The sequence below is a fragment of the Pezoporus wallicus genome, unplaced genomic scaffold (assembly GCF_028554395.1).
Source record: "Pezoporus wallicus isolate ANWC-B61680 ecotype Strahan unplaced genomic scaffold, APGP_CSIRO_Pwel_v1 contig_7657, whole genome shotgun sequence".
Classification (NCBI taxonomy): domain Eukaryota; kingdom Metazoa; phylum Chordata; class Aves; order Psittaciformes; family Psittacidae; genus Pezoporus; species Pezoporus wallicus.
In genome coordinates, this window is record NW_026642120.1 from 1 (window position 1) to 12,323 (window position 12,323).

Below are 12,323 nucleotides of genomic sequence, written 5' to 3' on the forward strand. Positions count from 1 at the left end.
AGGACTCCTGTTGTAGACTTTGAGCAGTGCTCACCTAATTTAAATCAATTTTAATGATCACATGATACATTTGTATGGCAGAATTAAAAGTGTTGTTAATTATCAAATCATTAAAGTTGTAGAAATTTAGCTAGTCTCTATATTATTCTAAAATAAGCCTTCTTCACTCTAGCCAAAAAGCAAGATCTTTTAAGTAGAGTGTCAAAAAAATCACTCTCAAGTGATCTTTTATTTTGGATGCTTAAGATTAAAACAACAAAGCTGTTTCTTCTGTTGTCTGATGTGGGACTGTTTACAACCAGTTCTTGTTCAACTTCATGAGTTAATTATGTGTTCCATTTACATAATTATAACATACACAGGTGGTCAACACAATCAAATGCTCTTCTCTTAATTTACTGAGTCTCAGTTGTGATTTGCATGCACATTTTTATTTCCTGTTAATTAATGAAGTTAGGCTTACCTCCAATTATATGTTTATTTAAGCCTAATCTGGTTAGTAAATGAAGTAGCAAAATTTGTTTTCCCTTTAACAGTCCAAAGTCGTGAGAAAGATGGTGAACAATCCTTTTTATGTGAAAGATGCTTGGGCCTCTCAGTAAGTAACTTGTTATCCAGCCATTATGATCTGGCTTATTTTTCTTGCTTTGCTACAGAAATAGAAGTCAGATGGGGAAAGCTGTAACATAGCTACAAGTGAATGTGAAGCTCCCTCTTCCCATTAATTTTCAGTAAGACTTGGATGACTTAACTGCTTCTGTGCCTTTGAAAGTATCACCCAAGCAGCATCTTAATTGAAACAGAAATTCAAGCAATGAAAAGTTATAATCAGGGCCTTTCTTGGTGCATCAGAGAGATGATATGTTCTTTGTGTTCATAGACATAAAAGAACTTTCAAAACCAAGAAAACAGCAGAAAATGTTATTTATTTTTCTGTCCTGTTCTTATGACGGTTGCTATCAATGGAGCCTCTGAAGTAGGACAGAGAAAATGAAATCCAGAGCCCAGTGTGGCTAATATTCAAAACAACAAAAGATAGACTTCCCCCCCCCGCCCCTTCTTTTTTCTTTTCTTCCTGGTAAGGCTGGGTATTTTTTGAATTGACATTGTGAAATCAGTCTGGACAGTAGTGAATGATGTATGAAAAGGATAAACCTGTGCCCATAGCACAGATAAACAGATACTGCAGTAAGATGAACATGGTTGTGGTGTGCTATTTGCTGTGTCCTTTGTGCACAGGCTTACCATGGAGTTTAAAGATTTAAAAAAAAAAACAAACAAAAAACGGGGAAGTGGGGGAAGTAAGAAGCAGCCTTTAAAAAGTATTTATTTGTTTTCTTCCTGCCACTCCTCTGAAGAATCCCTTTTTTCTTTGAGAAGGTCTGATAGAGTTTGATTTTTTTTTGATAGAATAATCCTTTTGTGATATCCATGGATAAATTCAAAATGGTGTCCTTAGTTGTGGGAAATCACAGGAAAATTATTGTCATAGTGTCCATCACACAGCGGGCAACATAAGCCTTGAGGGGCCAAGGCAACAGGATCAGGTTTACCTGAATGTTTAAATGACTATTTAACTTTTGTCAAATATTTAAGTGAGTGAGAATCTGTTAGTGTAAATATTTTTAATTAAATACACTGACTTTGCAGATGCAGAATAAGAATAGTGCAATGGATATGATGTTTTGGCATGTGTTGATGTTCTGGGGACATTTAGTTGGAAAGTAGATTTCCTGGAGTAACCAGAGGGCAAGGGCTTTTCCACATCATTACTTGTCTCTGCTTCTATGACCACAGTGAGTAAAGCCTTGCTTATTCCTTAGACCATTCACAGAACATTTATGTGTTCCTTAAAACCCTACAGTTAACTATCACGTCATCAAAAGTAACTACTACTTTTTTTTTAGTAATTTGTTATCAAGGAGATTTTTTGATAATGTTTTTACGTATGTGTTGCAGATTCAAATGAAGGTGGTATTTTATAAACAAGATCATACTAACATTGAGCAAGTTTAGACATTCTTGAATATAGTTTCATACACATTAAATGGTGGGATTTATTCTAGAAAACCATATCCCTAGAAATGGAATGTATTTTTAAGTTCAGGATGATACTTTTTTTCAAAAAAAAAAAAATCAAGTGCTATGAGCTCAAGAAATTTTAATCCTTTGCTGCTATAAATCAGTATTTGCATGTAGGTTTTCCATAACGTGTCAGTTGTTGTGTCCCATGAAACTGAAAGGAATGAAGTGACAAGATGTCTGAAGAAGCATAGAATAAAAAGATGATGGGATGAGGAAAAAAAATAATAAATGCAGGCACGCTGCTCTTTTCTCTGTTCCTGCAAAGATGAAATCTTTAGTCTAGCGTGTTTGCTTTTGTTGTATCACTGCCTAGAAAAATTAATCATGGATGGGGGATCCTGCTGGGTAGGGTTCTGAACAGTAGAAGAAAATTATGGTCTTGCTCAAAAGCAAATAAAAGAGAGTATTGTAGATATGACTGAAATTCAAAATCCCAGTAGAATTCCTTCCTTCTCCCTTAGTATTTTTGTCTAAAGAAGGAAATATTGAAAGACTCACATTTATTTTATTTATGATTCTGTTTAAAACTTTAATCTTTTTAGGGAGAAGTAACTAGGAAATGCATCATAATATAATCCAAAATTAAACAAATATAGTCAAGGCAGCATTTTCCTCATTTCGGACATGAGTTTGACTTATAATCACCTTAAATATACCTAGTCAACATCTGTAGTTTTTGCATTTTGCTATATAAAATAATACTTTAACTTAGAAGTGTAATACTGCATTAGGATTCGAAGCTCAGTGGATCTAGCATATACCCACAATCCACAATAACACTCAAATCAAATGACCTTTGGTGTGTTAGGAAGAAAGAAAAGGAAAGTTAAGACAACTGGAAGACATTTCATACAGGAGAATAAGTAATGCTGCTTAAAATTACATTCTATTCTTTTTGAGGAAGTGAATTGAACTTAAAGCAGTGAAATGCAATTAAGCTAATTGTACAATGGATTCAACAGCTACAAATAACCCAATCCAAAAGTCACTCATCGCTCATGGTAAGTGGTAGCATGGAAATGTATACATCAGCAGATATTGTGGATTACTACTTATTACAGGCATTGAAGTATCTATTTAGAAATATTTTGCAGTGGTCTATAGGGTGCCACTTACCTCTTGTGGTTTTTAATTATTCACACCTTCATTTAATATAACTGTGCATTACTTAAAGATTTTTTTGCTGCATTCTTATCAGATCAGTAGATCAGGAAGGTTAAGGTCATCTTAAGCTACGTCTTAAATTCTTTCATGTGTATAATTGAACATTTTTTAAAAAAAAACCTGTTATTTTAAAAAGTAGCAGTATTCATTTTACTATTGAAGCAGGTGCAACATGAGTTTATTTAGATCTCGGGACTGCTCTTATCAATGCCTAATTAATTTCTTCACAATGTGAAGAAATAAAGAGCAGCAGTCTATTCTAAGGTTACAACCATCCTGATTCATTCCAGATTTCTGACTTGAAATGCATTATGTTTGCACATTCAGGAATTGTTCACAATTTGTTAGAACATGATGTAATTCTTCATTCATTCTTTGCTTCTGACTTACAAACGGGTTGCATAGTAACATCTGATATGTACATACTGTTCTTGCACTTCAAAAGAATTTAACATCTGTATTTTGAAGGTAACTTTTTGCTTAATAGTAAGGCATTCTTACATATAAATGGCTTGTATAAATAATTTCTTCAAACAGCATGTTGCTCAAACATTAAAAATATTCCTCATATTGTTCTTTTGGTCATTTTATATAAAAATCATATAGGTTTTTCCCCCAGGATTGCAGGCTAGATACAATATAATTAGACAATATTTTTCTTTGTTCTTTTCATGTCTAGAAATTAATATTGCTCCAGATTTAAAGCTCATGTTGTATATCTCATATGTTTAAATTATCTGTTAGGTGTGAAATCACTTGTTTGAAAACAGGCTCTTTGCGAGTGCCTGTTTCAGGGCTATTGATGTTTGCTTCTGCGTGCCAAACTACAAGTCACCTTTGGCTCATCTGTACATGGTATTTCTGAAAAATACTGTTGCAATGGAAAACTGCTTCTTTCCAGGTCCCACAAATTCATCCTTTCATTAGCCGAGATTGGTCAAAATGAGACTACCTGCTATAGGAAGCAAGGAAGCAATGTTTTCTTCTTTGTGGTGGTTGGTGTTGATTACAGCTCTGTTTGACTCACTTGGTTTATACTTAAATTCTTTTCTTAGAAATGTATATGCATTTTGTGGTGCCACAGTGCTATTCTTGCACCTACTGGGATGCTTTCAAAAGGTACATGTAGAAATTAATCTTTAGGCCTTTAAAAATTTCCAGTATATTCTACATACAGGTGTCTATTGCTAGGACATCGTGGGCCTCCTTTTGGCTTGGCTGCAGGTGGAGCACTGTACTCCAGGCTTGGCAATAAGCCATATAAGAATAATAAAATTAAGAGGAAGAGACTTAACAAATACTATTGCATCTAGCAATGCTTTCTGGATGTTCTTCTGTTTTTCTAACTTTACTGTTCCCTCTTTTCAAAGAGGACCCTTCAGCCTATTTCACCTGGCATAAGATTTGAAGTACTTTGGTATCATACCACTGAATAGTTTAATCCAACTTCCTTTTAGCATGGTAGAAGTGCTGTTGGAAAGGGTACCAAAAGGGAGCAGAACTATTAGAGGGCAGGTGGTTTCATGTATACAGTGCCAGATTTAGATGAGACCAGAATTGGGAAGCAAGGGAAAAGAAATCTCCCTACTGCAAACATTTAAGAAAGAAAAAAATATTTAGCATAATGAAATAGAACATACCTACGAATGATAAGATGAAATGAGGAAAAAGGCATTTAGGTTAAATATCAGGCAAACCTTCATGAAGATGACCGGAAGTGGAAGAGAACACATTGCTTAGACTGTTTCTCAAGGAAAGGTCTCCACAAGCATTCTTACTGTAGTTGAAGATGCTCTATTTTTTATATCAGTTGGGCACAGTCTATGTTAATTTTAAGTATACAATTTTTTTCAATATAATGGTTTTGTATTACATCTTCTCCCATGGCCTGAACACACAAAATAGCATAACAGGGTTCTGTTTCTTTTCAGTGCCCTGATTCAGCAATGTATAGATGAAAAAGGATAGAAAAGTATAACTGTCATCTCGCATTCCTTCTTTGTATGACAGTATTATTACCCAAGTACTGAACAAGCAGGGCTGATGGAGTTCAAATTAATAGACCTTCCTTTTAGGGTAAGTGGTTGTGTGTATTTGTGATAAACAGAGAAGCTTTAAGTACTTCAATGTGCAATAATTGGTGAAGACTGAGGGATAGTAAATCACACTGCATTCATCATATAATGAGAAAGCCTATGTGGTTTAAGAGGAGGAAAGAATTATGCCTTTTCTTTCACCTACTATTCAAGTCCATCAATAGTGATTGCAAAGATTCCTGCCTTTAGGCAGAATGGAGAAATCGAGAAGAAGCTGGGAAATAAAGTGAGGAATATTAAATATTAATACAGTAATGAGCACTGGGTTACTGAGCTTTATGCAGTATACCATGTATTTAGTGTCCATCAGTTTATTTTGTTATTATTATTATCTACATTGACTGCATATCCATACCCTGAATACAAAATTTTTATTTGAGGTTATATGGAAAGCATCATTAGTTACTACTCCTGATCCAACATTTTGACTTAGTAGGGAACAATAAGCCCATGAAATGTCACATACTAGGCACCTGTGAAAGAAATAGAATTCTTTCATAATGCAGCTGTTCTGATTTTAAGTGCAATGAAGTTGGATCTATTAATTCTAATAATTAATGACACAGTTGATATAATTTAATCATATATAATTTTCTGGTTTGTGTATTTCTACAACATGTCCATCTGAAGAGACTGGGGGAAGCCTACCCTATCATCTGTGCCTACATGTATACCTAGGAAAGTATAGAAGAAGCTAGTGGGAGTGTATTCTTATCGGTATGATGAACTATGGTGCAGCTGGTGATAACCAAGTGAGAGACTGGTAGTGTGCACCTCTTGCCAGCCTCAAAGTCACCTTTGGTCTCCAGGCATAAAGCCAGCATTGATTCCAGCACAGGTAGGAGCTTCCCTCAAGTTACGGAGTTGCATTTTCTTCCAGGGAGCATGCATTGTTTGTTTTCTTAATTTATATATTAAAATACATTGGAAGTTAACATAAGAATTGGAAATTAACATAAGAAAGTGCTTTGAAAGTATTGCCAGGTTGTATTTAGAGATTTTTTGATCTGGTATAGCAAAGAAAGACTGGCTTTGGGGGTTGCATGGGAAGTAATAATGACTGCTTGACAATGAGTGACAGCAGTGCAAAATAACCACCTCAGCATGCTGACATTCAAGGGTGTGAAAATGAGCATTTTCTGGTTTCCAAGCATTTTTTGCTTACCTATGCATATTTGTAAAAACATTAATATTTTAATGTGTTCCTTTGAAAACCAGAAAGATATTTTGTATTTTAAACAATTTATGGCATTATGAAACAAAATGTTTCTTGTGAGCAACACAAGTATTTTCCAATTTTGAGGCAGATTCCTTGCTGCCTGGAACTGATTGAATTACTTCTGTAGCTGCATCAAGACCCAGGGTTTGTCATGACCTTCTTTCATATTCTTCTTTAGGATAACAGTATGATTCATCTGTGGTTTCCTGAAAGAAGCCTTAATTTTGCTTACACTTTTACACTGAAATTCTCCAAGCTGCAACTTAGGGGTAGGTCAGCTGCAGTAACTTGACTGATGTTTCTGTTACTCTGAGACCTTTCATGGTTTTTAAGGATCAAGAAGATGTCTTTGCAGCTTGGTACATAGTTCCTAGCTTTTCCTTGCAGTCATGAAAAGAAGAAAGTTCTTTTTTTAAAAGAAGCAAAGGTTTAAGTAAGTTTCTGTAACTTCAGGAACTGGGAGAGGACACATCCATTTGAAATCCTTATGGTTTATCTCTCCTTGGTGAGGCTCATATAATTTCAGGATTGTTTGCTGTTCATATTCTCTAGGTTAAAAAAAAAAATTAAAAAAAATTATACCCTTTGAAATGTATGAGATCTGGTTAAATATTTTTGTGTAACGCAATTTTCATAGTGCAAGTTTAGGGAGAAGGTTTACACATTGATTCTCCTCTGAGTGAGAGAGGTGAATACATGATGTCAAACACAGCAACACGTAGCATGGCTTTCCATTTTAACAGAAGAGATCTCTGAAAGATTTCTGACAGAACTCAGTCTCTATGCACAAAAGAAGCTGAAGGATGTTTCTTCATTCAGTGAATTCACCAGCTGTAAAAGAGCACAGAGGTGGGACAAGAAGAAAGCCTGCAAGTAAGCAAATTTCATGTTACATTAACACTTATTGTTTACAGGATCTGCAATTAATGGCTTTGGGAAAATGTTTATTAAATACATTAAAACACTTTAGTTACAGAGTTCACACTTTTATGTTTTCTTTGGTGTGTTTTCTAAATACGCATAAAAATGAAAACTGTAGTATGACAGCTATACAAGAAAAAAGCTTTTTTCCCCAAATGCCCTTTAATTTGATAACATAAAAATAATAATTCTCACTACCATCAGTCACACTTAAATCACTATATTTTATTAAAAGTAAAGGCAGCAACAAAATGAATTTAAGGCAGCAGAATTTAAGTCAGTTCTTGTGGGAATGGACTACTGCTCTTTCCTTCAGTCTATGATTAATTTTTAAATAAATGAAACTGCACAGGCATGAGACCTTAGAGGCCTTCTGATTTCATACTCTCTGAAATGTTCAGATTAAACAGCAAAAAGGTTTCCAAAGTTCCACATTTGAAAAGTATTGTAAATATTGCAGTTTGTTTTCTACTAGAAACTTCTGATAAAATAGACAAATGCTGTGATGTGTATTTTATTCCATGCTATTATTGGGACAGGTATAATACAAGCTACCTGAACCAGGAAGGATCTTTTATGTGTGTGCAGTGGTGTGATTTCAAGGTACTATAATGACATTGACATTCATATATAGTGACTATATAGTCTGTATCCTATATAGGTACAACTCAGCTCCTCTGCTGGCGTAAGAGGACAGCTAATCAACAGATTCAGCTCCAAATCTTCAGAATAGCCTTTACTTTTCTGCTGTTTTATGACACATGGTGGGCAAAGGAAAGAATTCTTCATTATGAGGCTGGTGAAGCATGGGAACAGATTGCTGAGAGAAGTTGTAGCTGCCCCATCCATGGAAGTGTTCAAGGCCAGGCTGGGCTTTAAGCAACCTGGTCTAATGGAATGTGTCCCTGCCCATAGTAGGGGGGTTGGAACTAGGTGATCTTTAAGGTCCCATCCAGCACAAACCATTCTATGATTCTGTGAAAATATGAAATTGTGGCTAATATGGCTTCACTGTTCAAGATCTTGCTGTTACATGGTATAGCATGAGCTATTTGTCATGATCAGGCATACAATAATACTGGTAGAATTCATTAGGGTGGCTTTATGTATTCATTTTTGGGGGCAGTTGAAGCTTCCATTTAAGCTTCAAGTCGGGTCTTGGTGACTAAAATTGGTATCCAAGAACTATAAATTTAGAAAATAGAGTCCATAATCCTTAAACCAGTAGATGTTTACTATATTTGATGAGTCTCTGGTGCACAGGCTGGAACAGCATATATAAAAGTACCTTAAGCATCTTAGGCAATTGTGCCAAATCTTGTTTGATCAATGCAGCTCATCACACCATTACTTCGCTTACAGCTTTGGACAATTTTCGACTAAAAAAAAAAAGTCTCAATAGAAACTAATCTTAATGTGTATGCAACATCCCCCGATAATAAATTCATAACAGTCTATTAAAGCTTAATTTACTGTCCTGTCTTAGAACGCTTATGAAACCTGAAGATCCAAAGTTGTCATAGCAGATTACTGTACATGATGAATTCAATCTTTTTCTTTTTTTTCTTTTTTTTTAATTGTGGTGCAAATACATAAAGCGAAATTGAGCAAAGCTTTTTTATTTATTGCAGTTGCCAGCTGTCTGTGATATTTTTCATCCTTAATCATCACTGCATGAAATCAGGAGTAGCATGTAACTGATCTGCTAAATGAGTCAAAGTGGTGCAGTGCTCCTGAACAGTAGATGAAAGCAGTGTTACGTGACAGAGCTGAATTAACAGAATTTCTGGGTGGATTATAGACTATAAATCTGTTGTATGGTATGCTTTGTTCTGTTCAATATGCTTTGTATCTAGACTGTATTGTTCAACATGCCTTTCATCACAGATGGTATCTGATTCATTCAGGCTGATGTGGCTTGTAGCCATTTGGCTATCTATTAAGTCTAGATTTTTAAAACATGTCATAATTTCTCTTTTTATGGGATTAGATTCAGACAATTTGTCTATTGAATTTTGCAGTGGTTTTGTGTAACTGTGATAAGAACTGAGTTGGCTCAATATTAAGAAAATTTTAATATCTACCCCTTAGGCAGTAGAAACAATACAAAACTTCTAAGGGCTCCCTACATGAATTTCATGCTTTAGACATCTGCTCCAATAGCAGAAAAGCCTGGATAAGTGATTAATACTTTTTCAAGGATTTAGAAAGTTTTTGCTGAGAGTAGAGCACTTGCAACAATGAACCTACTAATCTGTTTGATAAGTTTGCAATAGTAGAACAATCTGGAAAAAGGATAATTCTCATGACCCCAACCTCAAAACCCAACAAGCTGTTACTTGAGAAGTTACAAAAGTTTGTTAATTTTTTACATCTTAGGAGGCTTGGAATGACATAAAGTATGTGATATTGATGGACAATAGTTCCACTGTGCACAGGCTATGAGTTGGTGTTTCTGCTACCTCAAGTAGGAGCAGTGGTTTTTAGATTTCTTAGCATATGAAAAAAAGTTTCTGATAAATCTCACTGTACATTAGTTATTTTACTAACATCATTTCAGCTGCTGATAAGATAGGTAGCTCTGCATTGAGAATGGAAGGCACTGGCCCATATGTCACATTGGATCATGGTAGCATCTCTGTTGGTTACTTGCATAACTCAGGAAAATGTGATTGTCAAACCAAAGTCAGTTGATAATGTTGCAACAGGTTGTGCATAAAAGCATAATGAAAGGGAAAATAGAGTTAAGAAAGGTGTTTGAAATAAAAACAGCGGTGTCAAATTGGAGATATCTGTACCACTTGCTTTAGGTAGTAGCTGAGAACTTACAGAAGGCACCATATGTTAGAGCGTCATCTCTGTGGACCATTGGTTTGCCTCCAAAGCACCCCAGTAATGTCCACTCTGCATTACACATGGGTGTCATGAGTACACCAGCTATCATGGAAATAGCATAATTGGTAAGCCAAACTTCTGCTGAATGGTGAAAAAAGTGGGAAAAAATGTTGGACTCAATGGACCTCAACCACAGGCTGTGAGGATAAGGACAGCCAGGAGAGGGGAATACTTGGAAGTAGCCAACAGTGATACTGAAGGCAAACTGGAGCTATGCATCAAAATACATCTCAGAGAGCAAAATAAAAGAAGTGATGACATTGATGACTGCAGTGATATTTATAACAACAACAATAAACCAAAAAAATCTGCTTGATATAAGCCTTTATTATGTTTACCAGTAGCTGTTAAACAAATACTGTCAGAGAATATAGAAACTATGCAGACTATTCACTGGGGTACAAAAGTGCTTTTCTGCCAGCATTCAATGAGTGGCAAATTGAATCCAAGAGTCTTCAGTTGAGAAAATGATATGCCATCTGCTTGTCATTCATTTGTGAAGTCTTTTCATACTGGGATGGGAGAGATAGGATTCAAATGATTACAATGCTACGGACAGTGAAATACTCAGGTGTATTCTTACCCTTTTAGGAAATCACATGGAAAGCCTAAAACTCTGAATTTTGTATGAATACAGATTTCAGATTCTGAAATACAATATTTCTGTTAAAGGTGATCTATCTTGAAAAGAAATAAAGGACATTTTTCTTCCTTGCAAAGTCTCCCAAGTTAATCAGCTGGATCCCTCTAATGAAACTTGGAGTATTTGCCATTGACCAGCAGTGTGTTGGCTTTGACAGCAAAGGACTGATTGCTTAAAAGAGAAGTAAGTAGATGAGTCAGGGGAATTAAGTTTAGTGTAGACTGCTAATGAAAGGGACAAGCACTTTTCTTCTCCCCACGGCTCTTGAAGTGTCTCTAAAGCAGCAAAAAATGAACGTGTATAATGAAGAAGAGCAATTTTATAGAAATCATTAATATGCACAGGAAATGATACAGAATGCTTATTTTAAGGCTGTTGATGATAAGGCAGGAAATTCCAGTTGTGGAGATGCATACATTTGCCTTTGCTTAAGCTTAGTAAGTACCATGAAACCTTAGAAATAATTCCATAGTTGTTACATTTGAAATTTCATTATAGTTCTGATCTTTTGCCTTTCTAAAACATATATAAAACCATAACAGACATAAGCTTCTGGCATAAGTTTTGAAAGATTAAGTCTTATTCCAATCAGATTTAAAATAAAATAGGTAAAGGCTTTCTGAACTCCTGATAAATTCCATCATAATCAAAAAAAGGAAATTTATTTTAAGCCTAGCTTGAAGGATTTCTTTAGGATGATATTGCTGTAGTTTACTATATTTCTGTTGTAATTAATAATGTAATTAAAATCATGGATCTGAAGTAAGAACACTGATAAGAAATGGGGACTCTCAAAAGTGCTCTATATCATGGCAAAATATGTTGGCATCTGACAATATCAAAGACTTTTGTGTCTTACTTCTGATACTGTTTGACCAGATCAGGGAGATGCAAAACCAAGAAGTTAAAAAAAATGCCCTTATTTTATATAAAGTAATTAAATTACTTTACAGTCCAAGTTAGGGCTGCAAATCCAACAATAAACCACATTTAGAAGATGTTACATAAAAAGTCAAAAGGAAATGAAATTTAGATGGTTTCCATGTATAAATATCTTCTAGGTATGTATATGTGTTTTCAAGATACCTTTGCTCCGACTTTCTTGTGTTCTACGGAAATAGTGGTTTTTAAGGAAGGTTTCAGTTCAGTGATTACTATGAGCCCTTGACTCCAGAGAACACAAATTGCAAGGTCCAAGTGTGCCTGTGGAGATCCTGATTGATAGACAAAGGAATAAATCAGATCCTTTACCCTCAGTTAAGGATAACAGCTAAAGTCTTCAAATGTGATTGTTTGCTTT